This window comes from Ictidomys tridecemlineatus, unplaced genomic scaffold (assembly GCF_052094955.1).
Source record: "Ictidomys tridecemlineatus isolate mIctTri1 unplaced genomic scaffold, mIctTri1.hap1 Scaffold_1846, whole genome shotgun sequence".
NCBI classification, from domain to species: domain Eukaryota; kingdom Metazoa; phylum Chordata; class Mammalia; order Rodentia; family Sciuridae; genus Ictidomys; species Ictidomys tridecemlineatus.
This window is the reverse complement of record NW_027521593.1, coordinates 32,793-57,130: the sequence shown is the minus strand read 5'-3', so window position 1 is coordinate 57,130 and position 24,338 is coordinate 32,793. Positions and strand designations below refer to the sequence as shown.

General features: G+C 36.3%; 1 protein-coding gene across 1 annotated transcript in view; it reads left to right on the top strand.

The window, feature by feature from the left end:
* The window catches only part of LOC144372889 (uncharacterized), a gene marked incomplete at its 5' end in the record, with an annotated part of 57,574 nt that overhangs the window by 11,758 nt on the left and 21,478 nt on the right, over positions 1–24,338 (top strand). The window contains 2 exons of the mRNA XM_078036116.1: positions 3,025–3,116; positions 21,047–21,274. The remainder of the gene's footprint in view (positions 1–3,024; positions 3,117–21,046; positions 21,275–24,338) is intronic.

Below are 24,338 nucleotides of genomic sequence, written 5' to 3'. Positions count from 1 at the left end.
AACCACTGACTTGTATACTTCAAAATGGTGAATTTTACAGTATGTGTATTGTATCTCAAAGAAGGGAAAGTCATTTTTAAAATATTAAAACCAAGTATTGGGGGCTGGGGATGTGGCTCAAGCGGTAGTGCGCTCGCCTAGCGTGCATACGACCCGGGTTCGATCCTCAGCAGCACCACATACCAACAAAGATGTTGTGTCCGCCGAGAACTAAGAAAAAATAAATAAATGTTAAAATTCTCTCTCTCTCTCTCTCTGCGCCCCCCATTCTCTCTTTAAAAAAAATAAATAAATAAAACCAAGTATCATCAATTGATTACTTTTGGAGGTTTGCTCTGCCCTGAATGGAAAATTGGTTAATACATGCAAATAATTCTGTATTGAGTGAACAGGGTAACCAAATAGATGATTAGGGAAAGTTTTTAAAATTTTTTCTGGGAATGTTAAGTAATTAATGCAGAAGTTCTGATAGAGTATCACCGTTTTGCTATATGTATCAGAATAGGTATTGATCATAATTGGCTACTAAATGGAGGAATTTTATAATGGATTTCTTGGTCTGTTTGAGCTGCTATAACAAAATGCCACAGAATGGGTGACTTATAAGCAGCAAAAATTTATTTCTCATAGTTCTGGAGGCTGGGAAATCCAAGATCGATGTGCCAGCAGATTCAGTTTCTCATGAGGGCCTGCTTTTTGGTTCATAGAAGGTGCCTTATCTTGTAAAAGGTTAAAGGGGGCAATGGATCTCTCTCTCTCTCTCTCTCTCTCTCTCTCTCTCTCTCTCTCTGGTCTCTTTAATATGAGCATTTAATATTTCATTTATAAGTGTAAAGATTTCATAACCTAATCATATCCTAAGTACCCCACCTCCCAAAGCCATCACTTTGAAGGTTAGGATTTCTACATATGTATTTGGGGAAGGAGGCACAAACATTCAGCCTATGCAGGATGGATCAAGCTGATAGTATTGATACCCATTGGTTCATCTTTTTTTTTTTTTTTTTTTAATTTAGAGACAGGGTCTTACTAAGCTGCTCAGGCCTCAGTAAGTTGCTGAGGCTGGCTTTGAACTTGTGGTCCCCCTGCCTCAGCCTTTGAACTTGTGGTCCCCCGGCCTTTCTGGGATTACAGGCGTGTGTCACTGCACCCGGCTCCATTTGTCCATATTAATATTACTAAAATGCATTATCTGTCTCTTGCCCTCAGTCTATTGATTAAAAAAAAAGAATTTTATTTCTGGGTTGTGCCTGTTTCACAAAATGAAAAAAAAACCCTATGGTTTTGTTTAAAGTGTGTATTCTCAACATCTCCAGATGTTTAACTTTAGTGCATCTGGCAGCCTTTGTCAGAGAGTTTGGTTTAGGGCAAAATGGAATTTGTGTTTCTGTTGTGTTTTGTTTATTTTTTTGTTATTACTTGTGGTGCTGGGCAAGCACTCTATCACTGAGCCCTACTTTTAACCTTTCTTTTTGTGTTTTATCATTGTTATGATTTGAGGGAAGTAATGGTGTCCTAAATGTCCTTACCAAGCCTTCTGAGACTGAGTAAGATAATCAAGACCTGTGATAGGCAGAGGTGATACTGATATTGACAGGATGGATCTATTTGTTACAGTTTGGGCATATTAGGCAGGGCATGTAGTAGGGACTCCATTAATGTTTGCTGACTATTGAATGGACCTAAGTAGATCTGTCCAAGATTAGGGTTTCATTGCAATTTTGGTATGAATTTTATTTGGACTCTATGGTCATTTTTCCACCACCCCTTTAATTTGTTGCCAACATTTCAAAATAGTGAGATTTCACATAAAAATCATGTTTCTGGCTTCTGTTAAAAAAGCAGAAGATCTGGCAACATTAGGCTTGCATTCCTTCATGGCAGCTAGTCAGCTGAAGCTGAGCAGGGACTAAATTAGACACAGTCCACTGCTGCCTCTGTTGCTCCCTGCTTCTACTGGGCGTTTGAGTTTGTGACCCTTATGCAATGGTTTCAGGAAGTGGTTTTCTAAATCTCAAGTAATTCTTTTTTAAAAAAATCTTTGTTTATTAATTTATTTTTGTGTGGTGCTGAGGATCAAACCCAGTGCCTCACATGTGCGAGGCAAGGGCTCTACCACTGAGCTATGGCTCCAGCCTGCATTATTACTTTTAATGACTTTTCTGATTATATTGCTACTTAACATACCATATGATCACTTACCTAATTAGAAAATAAGCTCTATGATGGCAGCAATTGTGTGTCTTCTATTTCTAGATATTCTCTGTGGTGCTGGTATATTGCCTTGCACACCATAAGGAAGGCAGTACATACTTAAACCTCTCTACTCTGATTTGGCAAGGTGATTGAGGAAGACCAATAATGCTAGAATATTCAAGACATTGTCGTGAAATTCCAAAGTATCTTGATGCATTGGCTTGGAAAACATACTCTGTAGTGTCTTGGAGAAATGATCCAAGTTTATTAACATTATTCTTGCCTCTTGTTTTTATTAATCAGTTCTATCATATAATTTTAGGGTTAATATCCCTTGGCTATATTATTGGCATTGTGAAGTTAATGGCATTTGGAATATTAAGTATTTTCTTGACTATTTATTACATGGATTCTTTGAAATTAAGTCTTACAAGTATTTTCTCACAGGTAGGTAAGTACAGAAAAATAAGTGAAAAGAGTTGAGGTCTAGAATAATCATTGTCAGGAAGGATATGAAAAATAGTTTTTTTTTCTTAAAGTACTGTTTGGTGATTCAATTCAAGGACAAAATGAAATCAATTGATAATATTAGAATAGGAAAAAACTATATTGTGTTTGGAGTTAGGGCTTAATTTAAGAGTTCATTGAGTCAATTACTATTAAGTTTTTTTAAAAAAGTTGTCTCATTTTGTGAAAACAAACCATGTTTTCTTTAGTCCTACACTAGCCAATGGTATAATGATTGGAATACCTAGTTGACCATTATACATGTTGATTTCATGCCATAAATATTCCTTGACCCATATTGTGTGTTTATTTTTATAATAGGTGAGAAATTCATCCACTCTTCTCTTTAGTTCCTTGATCACAAGAATTTTTGGAGTTAAAAGGGGAAAGGATGAACTTTCCAAAACAAATAGGTAAGTAAGCTTCATCTAATGCTAACTTTTCTTTTTACACAAAATTGTCCTGGCCAAAAATAATTGTCAAAATTTTGCTTACTTTTACAGATTCATCTGTAGCATAAAACTATAAAAATGGTATAATGAATTAACCTGTGCTGCCAAATTCTAAATCCTTGGGCAAAAATATCAACTGATTACAAAGTTGACCTTTCAAATCAACAAATATAAAGCAAGGAAGCCAGGGCTGAAATATAGACTTGTTTCTCACTGCAGTAACTATTCTTTTTTCTTTGTGTCTTCTTCAAGTATTCCTGAAATGTCCTACATTCTTTTTTCCTGATGTGTTATCGAGTATTTACTATCTGTGCAGTATCTTTAATCATATAGGCGAAAGTTTAAAAGATTGTGAAACTCTTATCAGAACACCTTCCAGACTACCTGTGCATTCATTACTCTCCTAAACGAAGGGAGAAAGTTGGAGATGTTGACTGTGTGAAATAAATAATGCATTTACTTTTTGGTCTTTAATTTACTCTGTTTTTTTCAGTAAGGCTTTTTAATGTCTGGAAGGAAATCTATGGAGCCATTTTGGTTATTATTATTATTATTATTTAATATAATGCACAAGTTCTGTTTGTTCTTAAAGAGAAGCTTTGGATAGTTCTTCAGCATTTGAGGATTTAATAGTAGTGTAGTTGGCTTGCAGCTGTTAACACTAGATGTCACTGTCGCTGCATGTTTAATTACTCCCTTAAATTTTTAGAATCCAATTTGACATACAAGTCATTGTCTTAAGGACCTAAACATGAATTCAAGCCCAGCTTCTCTCTTCCCTAAACAAGTTACTATGCTTTTGCTTCAAATTTAGATTTTAAACTGGTATTTATTAAAATATGTCTTCTTGTGATGAAATTAAGTTTTAAGAACTAAAAGATATGATGAAATAATTTTTTGATATGCTTGTGGTAATTCTAGTGAAACCTGCTGTGGTGGTTCTGAAAATTGCTGCTTATCAGCCTGTAAAATTCACCAAATATTTCAAAGAAAGGTAACTGGCTCTAAGTTTGAATCCCCTGAGTAAATGCAGGAATACTAAGAGATTTTTTTTCCTCCCCTGAGTTGTATTTTTAAAATAAATATTACTACTTTAGTAGCATGATTATAATTTTTACTTTATAGCCTGTTATTTTTTTAAAATATTTTTAGTTGTAGATGGACACAATACCTTTATTTATTTATTTTTAGGTGGTGCTGAGGATTGAACTCAGTGTCTTACGCATGGTAGGCAACTGCTCTACCACCAAGCCATGACACCAGCCCCTTTAGCTCATTCTTAAAGTAATTTTTCCTGTCATTAACTGAAAATTACTAGTATTTGTTTCTTTTTAACTTTGTCTAATTTGTTAATAATTCTACAGTGTGCTTAAGTTTAAAATAGTTGTATCTTTTTATGAGACCATGATGATGTTTAGTAGTATGAATAAAATATGATATTAAGTAACAATTAAAGTTAATGTTAAAATTGCTCTTCTTGAATGTGTATATAAATTTTACTGTGCACCAGAGAAAAATGATCATTAATTTCATTTAGGTTGCAACTGAAAGAGGATAGAAGAATAAAAGGGCGATGAGATCACACAGTTTTACCCTTTTAGCTAAAGTCACACTGATGGAAATTCATTTCTTTTGAATAGAGAAGATTACAAAATTAATAACTTTCCTAGAAGAAGGGAAATGGAATATTTGTATAATTATTTTGACTAATGGTGGAAAGTGAAATGAAGGAATTAGGAAGTTGATATTTTACTTAAGTGTGGTGAACATTTTTTAGTAAGAGCCTGTATTTCAATAATCAGAAGACTGGCATGTGTCATCTCCTATACAGGCTTCTCTTTTCTATTTAACTCTTGAATTATCAGTTTCTTGGCAGGTCTTCTTAGAAGTTCTGCAAAACATTTAGTTTATTAAATTTGCAATTGTTTGTGATTATTCTACTTTTGTAGTTTATTTAATTTTGTCACTTTTTGTTGAAATATTTATATACCCATTTTCTACATATTAATTCCCCGAAGGATAGGACCGTTTCCATCTATTCTTTGTATATATAAAGGGCACTTTAAGAATGCTACTTACAATGTCTTGTTGGGTGATTACTCAGTCATCAAATAACTAACCTCAGCTGATGACACCTCACAGCCAGTTAAATTTGCTTTCACAACCACAGGTTGTTCTGCATGCAATCTTGCAAATGTGTGCTCTTGGTCAGAAAGGAACTGAACATAAAAAGAACATCTGCATTTTTTCCATCTAGTGTGAAAAGAATGTCTACCTTGGAGTAAATAAACTTGGTTTCTAGGCATTTTGCTGCCACTGGAGATGACCTTAGTAGAGTCCCTTATTCACTCCATACTTCAGTTTCTCAATCTATATGACAGGAGTAGTAAGATCTAGATTTTATCTTCATGGGGTTATTAAGAGTCTACAACAAACTATTACAACTTTATTATTAATTTTTTTTAAAATTGAAGTCCTAAACAATTAGAGATATGGTTTGCTGTTTCTGTCTGTTGCCTTGCTGTTAGACTGTGCCTTTTGAGGACAGCACCAGGGTCAGAATCCTGTGTATCTGGTACCTTGTATACTGTCTGGTGTGTAGGAAGCATATAGAAATACTTGCTTAGTAGAAAAAGTAAATTTTATTACTGGGGAGGGGGGGATAAAAAGTTTGTTTTCTACTCCTGCCTTTGTTCTCATAAAGCCACAATAACCAACGAGGTTATCCTCTCTGTGCCTTGAGTTTCTTCTTGCTCAAATAAGAGGTTGGGCCAAGCCTGAGGTGTCTTCCCTCTAAAATATGAAGCTGAGACTTTATATAATGTTACTAGAATTGCATGTTTGATAAAGTGCCAATGCCTTAGACAGTACCTGACACATAGTAGGGACCAGAAGTTTTCATTTAATATGTGGAGAAAGGACCAGGGGTCTGCCTCTCTGTATGAGTGTGTGGAATGCACTTAAGATTGAGCTTTTGAGCCCATTGGTCTGATCTAGATGTGTTCTTTGGATTATGAACAGTGAGAAAATACAAGTTTTACAGTCATGTTATTACACTGTAATTTTCTAACACTCCTTTCCTTTCTGTTTGTTGTCATTTAACTGACTTAGTCTGACAGAATGAATAATGGATTCCATGTAAAATCGGAACATGTATAGCCATGTTTTCTGGGGAAGGTGCTGTGCTTTCTGCTTTTCTATAGTAGCTGCCATCTGTATGTGAATGGATCGTCCTTGATAGCTGCTCATTCTTTATAGGGTAGCAGCTAAACCAATTGCATCTTTAACTCTGGGGCCCTTGTGTGTCTTAACCTTCAACTATGTTAGTTGCAGCTAAGTGGCAAGTGCCAATATATAGTAGTCTGAGAAGATTTATTTTTGACTTTGTGGAGTGTCTGCTTTGCCAAAACTTCATACAGGTGCTCAGTGTGCAGAATTAAATAGTATTGCTTTTACATTTTCCTTTTGCTTAAACTCAACCTGTGAGCCAATAAGAACTTAATGATGAATAAGTACTTACCTTGAATTCAGTTTAAACATGAGGGCTCCAAAACTTGGGCTTTTGAGCTTACAGTTCAGCTGGGGAGAAATAAACTGTTACTTGTGAATCAGATGAAAATAGAAGATATCATATACTAATCACCTGTGCAATGTGATTTGGGTAATGAATGCCTTGGACATCTGTAAATGGAAAAAATAGAGTGCTGTATTTTTGGGGAAATAGTATTTCTTATAAGGCTTTGGGGAAGAGTAGATTTAAGGTCATGAAATAGACTGAAAAAGAGAAATGAATAAATAATTTTGTTTACTGTGTTAAGTGCAATTTCTATTCTGTATTATTAAGAAGAGCTCATATTCAAATTAAGAGCTTAGTACAGTTTACTATAATTTAAGAAGAAAATGGGTTTGTAAAAGCATCACTAGATCCAAATAAAATAATTTCCAATGACTGTATTGGGAGATGTTAGATTTATTTTATTTTCTTGGACATAAATGACAGAATTATTAGAATTATTTTTCTTAGTGGCATAGGTCTGGAGGAACCCTTCAAGGGGCATCTAACTCAGCCCAACTTCTTGCTTATCGGCAGATTTTGAAGCCATTTCCAGACTGACTGGCTTCTTTCCTGTTCTTTGTGTTTTCTAGGAAAAGAGATTCCACAAGTTTCTGTGGTTACCCACTCCATTGTTTAGGAAAGAATTGGTTTTTCAAAACTAAAATTGAGAGCTTTAGGGCAATTGAGTTTTTTATATTTTAGAGAATGTAATTATTAGAATTCAGAATAGCTTATTTGCTTTGAACCACATAGAAGCTTGTAGTAAACACTTACCTATTTGGCCAAACTGAAAATTGGAATTTTCTTTCACTGGGTCTGGGATAATACTAACATCCTCAGACCCAAAGAATTCTCATTTTCCCCATTGAATAACGTTCATTATGTTTTCAATCTGCTGGGTACTAGCATGCAGAGATGAATCAGAAATATTCTGTGCCTAAGGGGAACTGACAGCCCAGTGAAAAATATGGCAGCTATCTGTTGCATTGGATTCTGTTCAACTTACCTTGAGGGAAGGGAGAAGTTTTGTAAGGCAGATGGCATGTCTTTTAGTGTCTTTTGCCTATTCCATGGTTGGCTTGTGCCAGGCCATTTTTATGTGTCTAATTTAACTTTCATGAGATCCCTGCAAGGTGAACAATATCATCATCACCTTACAGTGGCGTAAAACCACAGGGAGTGAATTTTAGTTATTTGCCTGCTGTCGTATAGCCAGAAAGTGGCAGGACTGGAACACAAATTATTTTCATGTACAGGGCACTTATTTATCAATACATAGAGCCTGTCATGAGTAGTATATTACTTTTTTGGTGTATGTCTTTAGATTTTACATTGCCCTAACTGTGGGAGACAAGCCACTTCATTCGTTCATTCAGAGTCTGAATGTGGGCCAATAATCACATATTTTTAATATGGTATGTTGATTTCAGTGGGGGTGGGGCACAGGGGAGAAGTTTGCTTGAGTTGACTCTAAGACCCTTTCTGTGGGTGTTGGAAGACAATATGAATTATGTAGTTTTTTTCGTTCGTGGATTTTATGTTTTTGGTGGGGAAGTTATTAGAGCAGTTTATTGCAAGTAAGACAAAGGCAAGAGAAAATACAGTATACCCGATAGAGGGGCAGGCAGGTAGGCTATGGATGAGAATGCCCATAAGTATTCTTTTTTTGAGTGAGCCTCACTGTTTTCATGTATATAAGAGATGAGGCAAGAGTAGGCCTTAAAGTTTCTAACATTATGCTGTTAAACCAGAAAGGTAAAAATCATACTTTTCTGGTTGGCAAGTAGGGAATGAATTAAATTAGCCCAGGAGGTTATCAGTTTTACTAATAAGAAATTTACCTTTTTCATAGTTAACTCTGTAAAAATCAATTGTTTGGTGCTATCGAGAGGGGATTTGGGGTTTACAAAAATTCTTGGCTGTGGTTCAATTTCTTTTAGACTTAATGTTTTACAGAATCTTTGGTTACATTTTTCACATCTTTAATTAAAATGACATAAATGATAACAATTATTATTTGTCTTTATTTTCTAAAGGACCTAAAAAGTCACCCAATCCCATTTTCATTTAACAGATAAGAAAATTAAGGTGCAGAAAATTAAGTGATTTGCTCAAGATCACAAAGCTAGCATTAATATAATTTAATGGTTATTTTTAGCTTACAGCATGACTAGAACATTTGAAAAAAATATTTAGAAATGAAGTTTCTATTAGCAACAATAATATTCATTTGAATTTAAATGATTCTAATGTGGAATATGAGGTTCATTCTCCCAAAGAGGCACTTTACTTGTCAGAGGATTTTAAATAATAATGATTTAAAGTTAAGAGCCCCATGATTTGATATAGTCTGGAGGTGTCATTCATGCATTTACCACAAATCTTTGTAGAACATTCAATCTGTTGCTTTAGCCAGGGTAGATAAATGAGTATTTTTGGAGACTGAGAAGTACAGTACAAGTCTTGTGTAACCTTGTTGAGATGGTCTAGTCAGAATTAAGTCTGTACTGACATTTTTGTTTACTGGAGAGTTTCATGTTTCAACGTTTTGTTCATTCATAGGTTCATGGATTATAGGTAGGAAGACCACAAATGAAATTTGTAGCCAAAAAGAAGTTCTTGAAAAGAAATATGTTCATGAACTTAAAGTGGGAATTACTCATTGTATGCTTAAATATTGACTCTTGCATGGACCAAGTAATCTTTGTTCCTTAGGACTGCTTCAGGCCATTGCTCTCTCTAATAACTGAGGCATTGTTGCTCTCGTTTGAGCTTGTTCTATGGAATCTTGGCAATGCATGCATCCTCTTTCTGCATGTAAAAGCATGAGTAAATATTTTTTCTTAGCTTTGATATTTTTGTAGCTTACATTTTATATGAGCCAGACTAATATAATGTAATACCAGGATTACATAATTTAAGACGTCAGGGTTGCTTCCAGGGCTATGCGATAAAGTATTCATTTATCAGGAAGTTTACAAGCTGTATTTGTTGCTCATTCACTACCTGTAGAGAAACACCACAGAGCTGTTTTCCAAATGAGAAAATGGAGTCAAAGAACTTAAGGCCAGAGGGAATGGTTTTCTTAGAATTTAAGATAACATTTATAATTTGTTCAGAATTCAGTCCTAGTAACTATTGATTTTAGTAACATATAGTTTTGAAATTCCAGAAATTTCCAACTATTGTTGTTACACACAAAACTATTTTTGATAAAAATGTGATCAATAAAATTTTTTATGTGTGTCTAATTTAACCTTCATGAGATCCTTGCAAGGTGAGTAATATCATCATCACCTCACAATGGAGTAAAACGACAGGGAGTGAATTTTAGTTATTTGCCTGCTGTCATATAGCTGGAAAGTGGCAGGACTGGAACACAAATTATTTTCATGTACAAAGCATTTATTCACCAGTACACAGAGCCTGTCATGAGCAGTATATTACTTTTTTGGTGTTTGTCTTTACCGTTATTAGAAGAAGATACTTTCCATTTTCCTAAAGTCATGACATGGGGAAGTAGCACCGCCAGTCTGGATGATGAACTGGTCAGCAGGCTGAGGACCTAATCTGTCAGACTGTGGTATGTGTACTTATGTGTTTGCTTGTAAGTGGGGAAGGAGGGGAGGCAAGTAGTGAAGGGGGAATAGAGTAGTAAACACCTTTGAAATATAATAGACTTTAGGATTCACTAGAAGTACTGAGTTCTGTACCTTGGGCTAGATGTCCTAGTAAAAAATTAAGTAGCTATAGGTGGACACAATATCTTTATTTTATATTTGTGTGGTTAAAAAAATTAAGTAGCATACTCTTGTCATTGTCATTTTTCATCCCTCAAATAATAGCTCCATTTTTTAATATTTAAATGTAAGTTTGAAATAGTTCAGACTTAATAGTAGTTAGAATGCTTTTGGATACAACTAATAAAAAACCCAAATCAAAATTTAAACAGGGAAAAGTTATTACATATGTAACCAGGATGTTTTAAGGGGGATTTATTTCTTTCAGGTTGAAGCATGTGTTTTCTCTGTGTTTCTACTGTGTCATCCTAGACGTGAAGGCATGGACCCAGGAGGCTTTCTGGATGGTTACAAGATGGCTGCTATTATGTAGATGTTGGAGCCATCCTCCAGATGTTAGAGTTGAAACACAATATTTAGAAGCCTTGTGTTTCTTATTTCTTTTTGAAAACAATGACACTTCCTCCTGTGTGTGTTTCTATGTCCCCACCTCCACATCCTACAGATTTTTATTCATATATTATTGACCAAAGTTAATTTTTAACATGTCCCAACTTAACCCGGGTGGGGGAAATAGATCTGCCATAATTAGCTTAGACAAATCAGGGTTCTTCAGTTGGGCCTGGAATATATGTTAGCTCTTCCTGAAGCACATGACTAGTCTGAGAATGGTAAATTCTAAAAGTCAAGTTCCATTAAAAGGAAGGACAAGGTCGGGGAAAGAGTGTGAATTAAGCAATGTGTGTTACTACATTGATGTCTGATGTTCAAGGTCATCTCAAAAGCATTGAAAATGTTTTAATTAGGAACAGTGATTTAAATATAGGAAGATAATAAATATATTTTAGCCTAATATGAAAATTTATTTTCTTTACATATTTCCTACATGTAGTTGTAAAGAAATATGAAATAGTACAAGGGTCTAGATATACGGTTCTGTATAATTCATTCTTTTTAATTTTTTTATTCTTTTTATATGACAGTAGAGTGTATTTTAACACTATACATACATGGTGTATAGCTTATTCTAATTAGGATCCCATTCTTGTGGTTGTACATGATGTGGAATTATACTGGTCATGTATTCGCATATGAACATAGGAAAGTTATGTTCAGTTCATTGTACTGTCTTTCTTATTCTCCTCTCCACTCCCTTCTCTTCATTCTCCTTTATCTAATCCAGTTGAACTTCTATTCTTCTCCTCTCCACTTTCCTTCACTGTGTGTTAGCATCCACGTATTAGAGATAACATTCAACCATTGGTTTTTTGGGGGACTGGCTTATTTCACTTAGCACGACATTCTTCAGTTCCAACCATTTACCAGCCAATGCCATAATTTCACTCTTCTTTATGGCTTACTAACATTCCATTTTGTATATATACCAAATTTTCTTTATCCATTCATCTGTGGAAAGGTACCTAGGTTGGTTCCATAGCTTAGCTATTTTGAATTGAGCTGATATAAACACTGATGTGGCTATAATTCATTCTTGTAAATAGCTTGCATTTAAAAAATTTTCATGTAATTCCTTAGTCCATTTCATGTTGCTATAACAGAACACGTGATGCTAGGTAGTGCATAAAGAAAAGAGATTTATTTGGCTCATGATTCTGGTGGTGGAAGGTGGTCCAAACAGCATGGTGCTAGTATTCTGGAAAAGTTCCCTCCCCCACACCCATGGCTATCACAACATGGTCAGGAAGTAGAAAGGAAACCAATGGACTGTGTAGAAGGGCCAATTGCATGGTGTGGCTTTGCTTTCCAATAGCCCAGTTTATCAAGAACTAATTCAGTCCCATGAGGTTTGACCTATTCCAAGACATCATGAATCCATTCATGAGGGTATAAGTAACCCTGTAACCTAGTTACCTTTCATGAGGCCCTACCCCTTAAAAGTTTGACTACTCCAACATCATTTTATTGGATACCAATCTTCCAGCATATGTCCTTTTGAGGGATAAACCATATCCAAAACCATAGCACCCAGGAACAAAGTATATGTATGTCTTCACACATGAACCAAGTTTTGTAAAACATTAAAATAGAGATTCTGAATCCAAGCTTGAAAATGCTCTTTGACATTATGAATTATCTTCCTGGTTCACAGCTCATCTCTAATAAGCTAACAGTGTTAACATGTTTGTTATCACAAACTCTGGTTTACTTTTGGAATTTGTCCCATATATTGGTTTTCTTATCATAAGGCCAAATAGTGTGAAGTCAAATGATCTTTCTAAATTTATGGGAATTGGCATTTAATTATTTTTGTTTCTGTGTCAAAAATCCCTGTTCTATTTCAATTGAATGTGGTATTTTGATGTGACTTTTTTGGCCTCTGAACTCAAATTAGGCCAATTGTTCTGAATAATCTCTCTTTCTTTTTCTGCCAAGTTTCTTTCTTTTCTGTCCTCTGAACTCTAACTGCTTTGTTCTCTACAAACTGCCTCTATAGAATTGGAACATGAGGCTGTCTGGGTCAGGGCAAACCAGCTGGGCTTGACAGAAGTTAGGGTTAGATTAGCTTCATTCGACAAGGATCAGTACGTCTGATCCAGTTGCTAAATCTTGGAAGACTAGAATTTTCCATTCTATAAGCACAATTCCATGACATCTTGCCTTTCTTTTGCTCTTACGACATCTTCATCTTAGTTGTATCTATTTCTACAACCTCTCAAATCTGAATAATTGACTTAGATCCATCTAATGGTCAGCTACATACCCCTGTCCTGTAATTCACTTGATCCCCTCTGTCACCCCTTTAATCAAAGCTTTCCTATGCCTGTGGTTCCATTTCTGTGTAACTGGTGTCCAGGTTAGGCATTCTGACATTTTTTTTCTTCATCATTCATTCAGCAAGTATACGAGGTAGGTTCAAGCACTGAGGGGATGAGGGAATGACACACATTTATAAAATAGGATGCAAATCTCTGAAGAACAATGGAAGAGGAGAGGCAAGACTTGGACTCAACTGTAAAGTTACCTATAAAGCAAGGTGGGAAGCTGAAGGTAACTGTGGACTTTGCTCTCCCTCATGGGAAGAGCCTCATTCCCGCTGCACTGTGCAGACGTGGCTGTAGCAGAGCTCTTGCTAATGTCTTTTAAACACACTTTCTCCCTGTGTCTCTTCCAGTTCTTCCATTAATGTGGGAAAATCTTCCCTCACCTTTTGTTTATATTGCTGCTAGAAAATGTGTTCAACGCAGAGCAATATTGGTGCTCTGCCTCCCCTACCTGCATTTGGAAATGGAATTATGTGTATTAAAAATACTGTGCCACTGACTTCTAAGGGTCACAAGTGCCTAGTTTCCCCCAGAAACCCAGCACAGGTCATCTTCAACTCCTTAATGCTTTAATTGAGAACTTTCCCTGAAGCTTCTATATTTCAGAGAAAAGAAGTTCTTTTAGTGGTGTTCTCCTTGATTGCTTTCCAATATTTCAATGAACTAGTTTTCAATTATTTATCATTATAAAAGTATATTGTTCCAGTGGTGAAGTAAATAACTTCTGTGGGCTACCTGCAATGCCACCATTTATAATATCATGTATTTCATTTGCCATATGACTATAAGTTGTGGCCTTCCACCAAGGAACATACTGTCCCTAAATACTTGATTGTGTATATCCTTCCTGTTTTCAGCCCTGGCTGCATTTAAAATTGTGCCCTCATGCATTGCCAAACTGGTTGGCTTGTCCATGAAAATTGAATCCCGTGGAATCCCTGGCATTTTCTGTAGACGTTTCTTCCTGCTCCCATTAAATAGAATTTTTAATGGTTTTTTAGGGCCTTCTGTATAATAACCCTCTTTTCTTTCTTTCTTTCTTCCTTTCTTTCTTTTTTTTTTTTTTGGTAGTCCTAAGGACTACACCTGGGCTTCATGCCTGCTAGGCAAGTGCTCTACCACTTAGCTGTATCCCCAGCCTTCTTTATCTTTTATTTTGAGATAAGGTCTTGTTAAGTTGCCAAGGCTGGGATCCTCCTGCCTCAGCCTTCCAAGTAGCTGGGATTACAGTCATGTATAGTGACACCTGGAGTAATGTCACTCTTCGTAGAATTATTTTAAAAAATCACAGTAGCAGAAGGAATCATGTTTCTCAATTTACCTTAGTCTGGAATGACTTTGAGCACCTAGCCTGATATCTATCAATAAATATGTATTAACTATCAACTGTATACAGGGCTTAGTACTAGGTGACACCAAAAAAGATCTAAGAACAGCCTATTCTCACGGAACATATAGTGTGCTTACAATGAAATAAACTAAAACACAATCAAGGAACAGGTCAGTCTTATTGTGAAGTGACAGCAATGATAAAGAAGAAGAGAGAGGAATCAAATATTATACCATTGTTCTGGTATAATCCAAGAGGCGAGCATCTGAGGATTCTTCCCGTTTTTCTCTATGGTATATGTGATATAGCTCATGTGGTAGGAAGTGCTTAGAGGTAGGCCAGCTCTTTAAGGAGATTTCTCAGAGGGACTCCCTGATTTCTAGTGTGTATTCTTTATAATCAGAGGTACTCTGTAATTGGCAATATCTTATTCTCTATGGGGAACAATAAATGATATGTCAGAGTATTTTCTCTTCTCCTTGTTCTGTATTTTTTGATTCGTTTACTTAGAAAAATCTTGAATCTTCAGAGACCTGGGTGCATTTGTGAATTAAAAGAAAACACTGGTACATTTTCAGTAGGTCTTTGGACTCCCAAATCTTTTCCTACACTCTTTCTTTTCCAACAGTCAGCCTTGTTTTTTGGTCCTTCAGGTACTTCCTGGTTTCAGTGCCATGGCTGAGTTTTCTTTCCTTATAGTCAAAAGGTTTGCTTTCCAACTAGCATCTCTCCTCTTTGTGGCCAGTGTGTCGATTTGACATGGGGTAGTTAAGTATGGGCAGAACCTTGGTGGGGGGAAGATGATGCTGTGGTTTCCAGGACTTCACTCCTACTCTTCTGTTTCACTCTTCTTCTCTCTTTGTATGTTGAAAGTAATATGTGCTTATTAAGAAAAATATGAAAAAGTTACACAGTTTTATTGTCTTCACCTAGGCTATTGCATTGCAGTTGTCATTTTGCTGTGTTTTCTGGACCTTTTTTTTAATTCATGAGTATTTAGTTTTTATAAAATGTATTTGTAGTTATTCTACACACACCCTTCTTTTTTCACTGGTAGGAATCACTTTACCTTTTTGTTTGATAATTTGTAATCCTCCTAGTTTAAAAAAAATTAACAGACTGCTGTGTATCTTTGTTTATAAAGTGTTTTAATGTGTAAGCCTCTTTCTGCAAGTAGAGTCTCCTGTGTGTGATTTCTAGGTCACAGGACACGACTTGTTGTTGCATTCTATACTGTTAGGTTTTACATATTGTCATATTTCTTTTCTTTTCTTTCTTCCTTTTTTTCAGAGTTCTTTATTTTATAATTTATTTATTTTTTATGTGGTGCCGAGGATCGAACCCAAGGCCTCACTTGTGCTAGGCAAGGGCTCTGCCACTGAGCCACACCCCAACCCACAAGTTGTCATATTTCTTTTTTTTTTCTTAAGAGAGAGAGAGAGAGAGAGAGAGAGAGAGGGAGGGGAGAGAGAGAGAGAATTTTTTAAAAATTTTTTAGTTTTTGGCGGACACAACATCTTTGTATGTGGTGCTGAGGATCGAACCCGAGCCGCACGCATGCCAGGCAAGCACGCTACCTCTTGAGCCACATCGCCAGCCCGTCATATTTCTTAATAAATTAATTTTCTTGAAAAAACAGGTTCCATTTCACTTCCAGTCACACGTTTCACTTTCCATTTCACATAGTATAAAGTTTATTGCTCTAATTGGCCTTTTTTCTTTTTAAAAGAGTTATTTTTATTTTAATCAACAATCTTGAGCATTTTATCTGATTTTCCCCACTATAGATAGTGATGCAAGGAATATTCTCTCATGAATTTTATCTTTGTTCTTTTTTAAAAAAAATTTGTTTTTTTAGTTTGTAGTTAGATACAATACCGTTATTTTATTTATTTATCTTTATGTGGTGCTAAGGATCGAACCTAGGACCTCGCACATGTGAGGTGAGCACTCTACCACTGAGCCATAACCCCAGCCCCTGTCCATGTTTTTATGATTATTGAAAGGGAGATTGCTGGACTGAAGAATATAAACATTCCATGAAACTAATAGCCAAGTTTCTTTTAACTGATACCAATTAACACATTTACCAGCATGTGCAATCTTCCTAGTACTAAGAGTAAGCATTTTTAAAAAATATTTATTGTTTAGTTTTAGGTGGACACAGTATTTTTGTTTCACATTTATGTGGTACTGAGGATCGAACCAGTGCCTCATGCATGCTAGGAGAGCACTCTACCATTGAGCCACAACCCTAGCCCCAGAAATAAGTATTTTTTTTAATGCAAATTTCAGGGAATGTGAGAAGGAAAAGACCTTGGTGTTTCAATTTACATTGCTTTTATTACTAGGGAGGCTGAACATTTGCTCAAGTTATTTGTTGGTTAATTGCATTTTCTTCAGCTTTGCTTTCAAGGCCCTTTTCACCTTATCTCGCATTATTCAAACTTACAAATATTTATTAAAGCCTGCCAACTACCTTCTCCCATTCCAAACATATACCCACTCACTAATCAAGCTAATCTCCCTATTGTTCCTTTGAATGTTAAGCTTTTACTTTGAGTGCTTTTGTTCATGGTTTTTCTGCTCCTAAATGCCTGCCTCTCCCTTCTTCTTAAGCTATGCTGATTTCCATCCTTGGGTTCAGCCCAATGGTCTTCCTAAAACTGGTTTTCTGGAGAGCAGACTCTGGGGCTTCAGCTCTGTATTAGTCCATACTGCCTTCTTCAGGCTCTGCCCTAGGAGCAGGCAAAGAAGATGAATATAGAAATAGGCATGTCTACATTTGATTTCTGGTGTAAGTGACTTAGTCCCCTGAGCCTCCATTTCTTTGTCTCAGCATCCTTATAAAATGTGAATGACAATAGAGTCTGCCTCTGGAATTGTGAGGAGCAAATGTGATAAAGCTAAGAGGGCCTAAGGCTGGTGTAGAGGGCCTAAGGCTGGTGCTTAGTATATAGGAAACTCTCCTTTAGTGCCCATTGTTTTAATTGTCATCTCAGCATTTTTTGTTGTTGTTATTGTTGTTCCATAGGACTCTCCTGTACCACCCCAGAGGCTGTGTACTGTCTCTTTCTTGTAAATTAGTTATGTACTCTCAAGTGAACACAAGGTTCTAAAGGGGAGGGATTGCATTTTAAGTCTTTGCATGTCCTAATGCACTATGCTGCTTGAGTATAGTTGGGTAGCTTTGGTAGTGGTGGAAATTAGAGGAAGGCAGTGATGAGGACCTCATTTTCAGCTTTTCATAAGACCTTTACTAGGAGAACTTTCTCCTAGGGCCTTTTAAAAAATGTTAGCTTTTGTTGCTTATTCAGCCAACTGGAGTTACTCAGTAGAAAATGTTTAAGAGATCCAGATTATACCACCGGATTTCACTTTTCCATATAGTGTTTCAAAGTGTTGTATTCATTAGTATTTGTCAGAGGGCTGGGGATGTGGCTCAAGAGGTAGCGTGCTCTCCTGGCATGCATGTGGCCCAGGTTGGATCCTCAGCACCACATACCAACAAAGATGTTGTGTCTGCCGAGAACTAAAAAATAAATATTAAAAAAAATTCTCTCTCTCTCTCTCTCTCCTCTCTCACTCTCTCTTTAAAAAAAATTTGTGAGAAACCTATGGTTAATGTAAAGGGGGTCCGGCGGATCATTGGAGGGAGAGACCACACAAGAGACTTACTCCATGCAATTGACAAAAGGGGATTTATTGGGGATCCATTCCAGCGCACTGGGGCTCTGTGCTCACTAAAGGAGGGAGAGCAGCCGAGAGCCCAGAGCAAAGGTCAAGCAGAGCTTAAGTACACTTTTTGGAGAGGGCGGTGGGCTTTGCATACATCAGAACAAATCATCATGAGGCGCGGGGAAATTGAACAACAACTCTGAGACGTGATTGGCAAATCCATTGGCGGGAACAGCTCGGGCAGGGGTGATTGGTCATTCCTAAGCGGGGTACACATTCAAATTGATTGGTTCGGGCCCTGTGACAAACTGCACAGGGCCCTAGGCTAAATGGCTAGTAGGGTGTAGTCTTAACTATCTCAGGAAGCTGGGTGTAACAGAGGAACTCAATAATACCTAATCTTTTGCATTTTAATTCAAGCCTTCCAGCTTAGAAACTTTACCCTTTCAGTTAATACCACAAGAAGCCATAAACTAAACCAGATTCTTTCCCCTTTTAACTTTCACATGCCCTGGATTAACGGCAATGTTACTCCCTCATTTACACCTGGTATTTCCTAGCATTCTCAAAAAGCTGAAACAATGATTCATGTTTAGTCACTGTGTAACTGGCTATTTTCATTTATTTAAAATAAAAATAACAAAAAATATCCCGGGTAAAGATCTCCACGTATTTTAGCTAGTGACAGATGCTCTGATCAGTATTTCTACTTAAGTCAGGCATTTTTTACATACACCTCAAGCCTTGCAATTAAGCTTTAGGTCTTTCCAAGCATAACAGTTAACCAATAAACCAAAATATCAGCCTGGTCTGGCTTAGCTCAGTGGTCTTTTGATTTCTTCCAGTCTGTTTGATGTGGAGGTTTATTGAGATTTATCTACTGAGCTGTTCATAGTTTGTAGGGCTGGGAGCATTGACTATATTATATAAGATTCCATTAGTGACAGAAGAGTGTGGACAGTCTCTGCAGTGTAGATAGTCTAGCCAGTTGTACTGGTCATGATTTTGTTGAAATTTTTAAGACTGTTGTCGAGCTTTTTATTAAATACTCAATGGTTTTTCTTATTTCCCAGTTTATACTCCAAGCCTCAAAGCAGATGTGCTTTGATTGGTTCAATTTAGTAGAAAGTTTCTTAACTTTCAGTATGCAGATTTAAAAACTTTTCCAGTTATTTGGACTAGTTATCATCAAGGGAAGTAAAAATAAAAATATATAGTAATCAATCATAAATATTGCTAGATGGGGAGGTAAACATCATTCCATTATATTGTTTAAGGTGGAAACAGCATTGGCGTATCCAACTTTATAACAAAGCCTGCAGAGGGCTTTCTTATACTTATCTTATGTATTCCTAATAGGAATGTTCAATATGGAAAGTATTATTGTCCTCATTCTAGATGACACACTTGGAGTTTAGATGATTAATTTGCTACATGCCTCATACCTAGTGTGAAGCAGAGCTGGTGTTTGAATTCAAATGTGACTCCTAACCCAGTTATTTTTCCATTACATTAAAGTTTTTTTTTGTTCAATAATATACAGTATTTCTAAAAGTAACAAGAGTTTTGCCAAGCAGTTTTCCAGTGGTTTAATCATGTCCTCTTTCCTGAGAAGTTGAGTAGAATTACTCATGTATACCCTGCAGGAGATAAAAAAAAAAGTGTCATATTAGAGGAATAATGAAACTTATCCATTTTTTTCTCCTTTAGTTGCTTCATGTACAGAATTGGGAAACTACCTGTAGGGCTTTTTTTGATTGAGTAAGTTAGGAGTTGGCATGAGCAAATGCATGTTAGCATTCATTTGCTCATGTAGGTTTATTGACGTACTCCTGTGTACCAACAATGTGCTAAGCATTAAAAGACACATAAGTGGAAAATCTTTGCTCTTAAGCATCTCAGAATCCAGCAGAGCAGATATGTTCCAAAGTACATGACCATAGTATAGTATAGAGATGGCAAGAAGAAATTTAAAAGCTTGAAATGGAGATAAATGGTATCTCTCAGACAGGCTTCCTATAAGAGTCAGGGTCTGAGCTTGAAAGATGAGTAGAGATTAGCTAGATGAAGAAAAAACTGTGGGAAGAAAGTGAGCCAGGAGAACAGGTGTGGCATAGATGGGTTGGTGTGAATGTGTATCTTCAACCCAGGCTTTCTTGAGCACTTTAATGTGAGTACTCATTTAAAATATTGAGTCATGGAATTCTTCTTGTGGGATATTTTGCAAAGAACTGTGTTTTAAAGAACCCATTTTGGAAAACTGGATGGACCAAGTGGTGAGAAAAGAAAGTTGTGCTTTGGGGAAAATTGAGGCAGGCAAGGAGGATGGAGAGGGATATTGATTACAAGAGAGAGTATAATAGTAGATTTGATAGGACTTGATGGAAAATGAGGGGACCAGGGAAGAGGAAAGATAGTGGAGTTTTGGCTTGGATAGTTTCTGGGACCATTTGTAAAGGTGAAGATTTAGAAAGAACAGATTGTTGAGGGAAGATTTCAAGTTCAGTTTTGCAACTATGTTTTGAGATACTGAGGCATGTGGAGTGGGTCATATCCATTTGGCAGTTAGATATGTGAGTGGAGTCTGGGCTAGATGAAGGAGTCATCTGTGTGGAGATGATATACCATACCAGGAGTGAATGAGATCACCAGTGGGGTGAGGATAGATGCCAGGAGACATCAGTAAGTAAGTGATGTGTGCAGGAAGAGGATCTGTCAGCTCACAAGCATTTCAATAATCTAAAATTGTTTGGGATATGCTTTTCTGTTTCAAGATCCATCAGTTGTGTTTTATTTTGTTACAGAGTGCCTGAATCCACCCATGAAGGAAGTCTATTCTGTGGATTTGCCCTCTCAAGATTCAGGGTAGTCGTGGAGGAGGTGCTTCACCCACACCCTAAGCTCGCCAAGGAGCACAGTGTGATTCCCACCCAGCCCTTCTGAATTCAGTGGGAAAGGTGGAGCCATCTTGCATTGTTAAGTTTTTGAGTGTTGGGTTCCTTAAATGTAACTGGAGAAATAATGAAAGAGAAGTAAGTATTCCACTGGATTAAATGACTTCAATGGATTTTAATTTTCTCGATAAACTGTTATTAAGAAATTGTTTTGGAGATTTACTCCCTGAGTAGGATTAGCTAACCTACATTTTTCATTTGGATAAGTAGTTCTTTAATTAGAAAGCAAGATTGGAGTAATAGTTTCTCCTTGCTTTAAATAGTGTAGAGAAGATATGTGAAACTGCCAAATGAAGGTTTTCCTCCTCACAGTGGTGTGAAGCAGGGAAAACAAGAGGAAGTTATAATGTTAGGGGAAAGGGTTCTCTTCATCCAGTGTACCTGTTTTTATCTTCAATTCTGGAAGTCTCTATGGAAGGGTTTTTTACCCCCTTATTCTTGTCATGCTAAGAGTTGCATATTTTCTGGCAAAAAGTTCATTACTGGCTAGGAGTGCACAAGAAATCCTTTGCCAGAGAATTAAGCAAGCAGAAGTGTGTCAAAACAAATATTCTAGTTTGAAAATATAGTCCTGCAGGAGGGGCGGGGATGTGTGGGTAGTGGAGGAGGCCAGGGCATGTTCTAAGATTGAGTATTTATTTCATAAGAATTCTGTGTTCTGAAGGACTGTTGTTTGTAGGAACTCTGGAGGAATCAGGATTGTGCTGCATTAAATGTACTGATGAGCACGGATAGTTTTTCTGGGATTTGGGGTTTGCTCTTGTGTTTAGTGTGCAGCTCATATGATGACAGCCTTTACTATGAGCGAAACATTTTGATAACAGATAGCCTTTTAAATTTAATTCAAGAGGCATTTAACAAAACTTTTGTTTACATGGAAAAACTCTGAGGCTTGAGAATATTAAACACACATAAACAAACATGCACATAAACACCAGTCCACTTCATAAGCATTTATTTGGCTAGGAAATGCCAAATTTATGTAACTCCAATCTTAAAAGTATTTGTTGATTGATTCTAAAAAGCAAAACCTTGTTTTTCCTTCTAACTTTTCCTTCTACCTTTTCCTTGTTACTTTAAAAAAATCATCATATAAATGAATAAGAGCATAGACTGGGTAAATAGAAGTTTTGTATACTTCCTTGCTATATAGTTGCTCAAAACAACTACTAGAGAAGTCACTTTTCAAATTGGAGAAACATTTTTTTAAGTTAGCTGACATTTTCTTTTTTTTTTTGTCAGTACCCACTGGGATGGGTGTGGGCGCTAACCATGTTAAGTAAGTTTCAAGATAAAAGTTATTGCTTGCAGAAATGGACTTGAGTTCTTCTACAGGATTTCCTGACTGTATATTTACCTGCAGCTGACATTATTTTCTGAGAGAATTTTTAAAATAAAATATCTGCCTTGTAATATTGCAATAAGTGATCACACATGATAGAATGTATAGATAAAAATAAGCCCTCAAAATAATATTAATAAAATACAGACCCTTCATTCTTTTATCCTTTTGGCAGATTTTAGGTCTGTTGCCATAAGCAGTTCAAGGAACACATGCTTGCATCCAGAGCACTGGGAGGAAGTCTGCCTGCACTTTGATTCCCTGATTTGATACACGTTAGATACTGGAAGAAAGATGAATTAATGTAAATTTCTTTAGTTTTAGTAACTCAGAAGAGTAAAAAATTGTTGAGGGCTTGAAAAGATCATGGTGCACCATTGGAATTTGACTTTAGTAAATGTAACATTTGTTTTCTAAAGAATTATAACAACATACTTAAATTCCAGAACAGTAAGCAAAATAGCTTAAGTTCACTGACTTAAAAAAACATTTTTTATACTGCACGGTTCTAAAATAAATACTTAAAAGAAACAGAGAACAAGCCATTCTATCTTGGATTTCATTTTCCTTCAGATAGAACAGCTAGAACAAACATTCTTGCTAGTTAACATTGCCTGTGTTTTTATGAAGTTAATAACTGACCTGTCAGTCACGCCCTATATAAATACGTTAGTTTAATGCTTTCTGCTTTAGAAGCACTTTTATTTACAAGAGCTGCCAGCCAAGATTTCCAAAGGACTCCATGGGCTGTTTGCTTTGATCTGTTTTGAGGGCTGGTCTCTTTATACCTGTTGGTTTGCTCTTTATGATACCTTTGTGTAATCAGGTATGGGGAGAGCAGATGTGCAGAATAAACACATCTTAAGGAAACCAAAGCTCAAGAAAAATCATGTAATTATGAACCAACAGCTCTAGAAAAGAGAGAGAGAATATTTTCTTAAATCAACTTAGTTGCTATTATGAGAAGAGAACAGATGTCATGATATTCACCCCAGAGAAGCCTCAGCTTTTCTTTTAAATCTCAGCTTCTAATGGATGGAGGTTGTGTGTGTCCCTTACCCCTTAAATTTGTAACTTGCCGAGATGTTGCAGCTCTTCTCAGTTGTCTTTTACCTTTGACCTTTTTTCATTTCCCTAGGAAATGTTTACCACATGTCTCTATCCAAATAATCATTGCTCAGTGGGAATCATTACCTTTGCATTTTGAACTGGAAATGCCTTTTAATGTTTAAGGGAGGTTTCAAAACAGGAGAGCTTTGGATTAGTTGTTTTAAGATTTTGATTTTTGACTTCCCCAGCACTTGAGGGTATTGAATGCTTGATTCAATTTTTTTTTAATCCTTCAGAATGCCATACATATTAGTCAGTGAATGAAAGAATGATGGAAATAAAGAGAAACCAGAGTTCTTGTTTCCAGAATAACCTATTCACCTTTCAATTAATTGTAGCCCTAACAATTCCTATGCATTATATTCACATATTACTTTTCTTTAGGAATCTGAATGTTTGGACATGTTAATTTGATTATTTTAGTTTGCTTAAAACAGTTTCCCTTACTTTTTTTTTAAACTAGGAATTTTATCATCACTTAACTGAGCTTTAGGAGGAAACGAGATTTCCAGGCATTCAGAGCTCCACTACTTTGGGAGGTTCTCTTTATGCATTTTGTGTTGATTTCACTGACATTTTTTGGTCAGCACTTTTATCCTTTTGTAATACTGGCGTCAATTTTAGATTTCCTGTGGAAGTAAAAAGCAGGTTTTTTATTAATCAGTTTTCTCTTTTCTTGCTCACAAAACT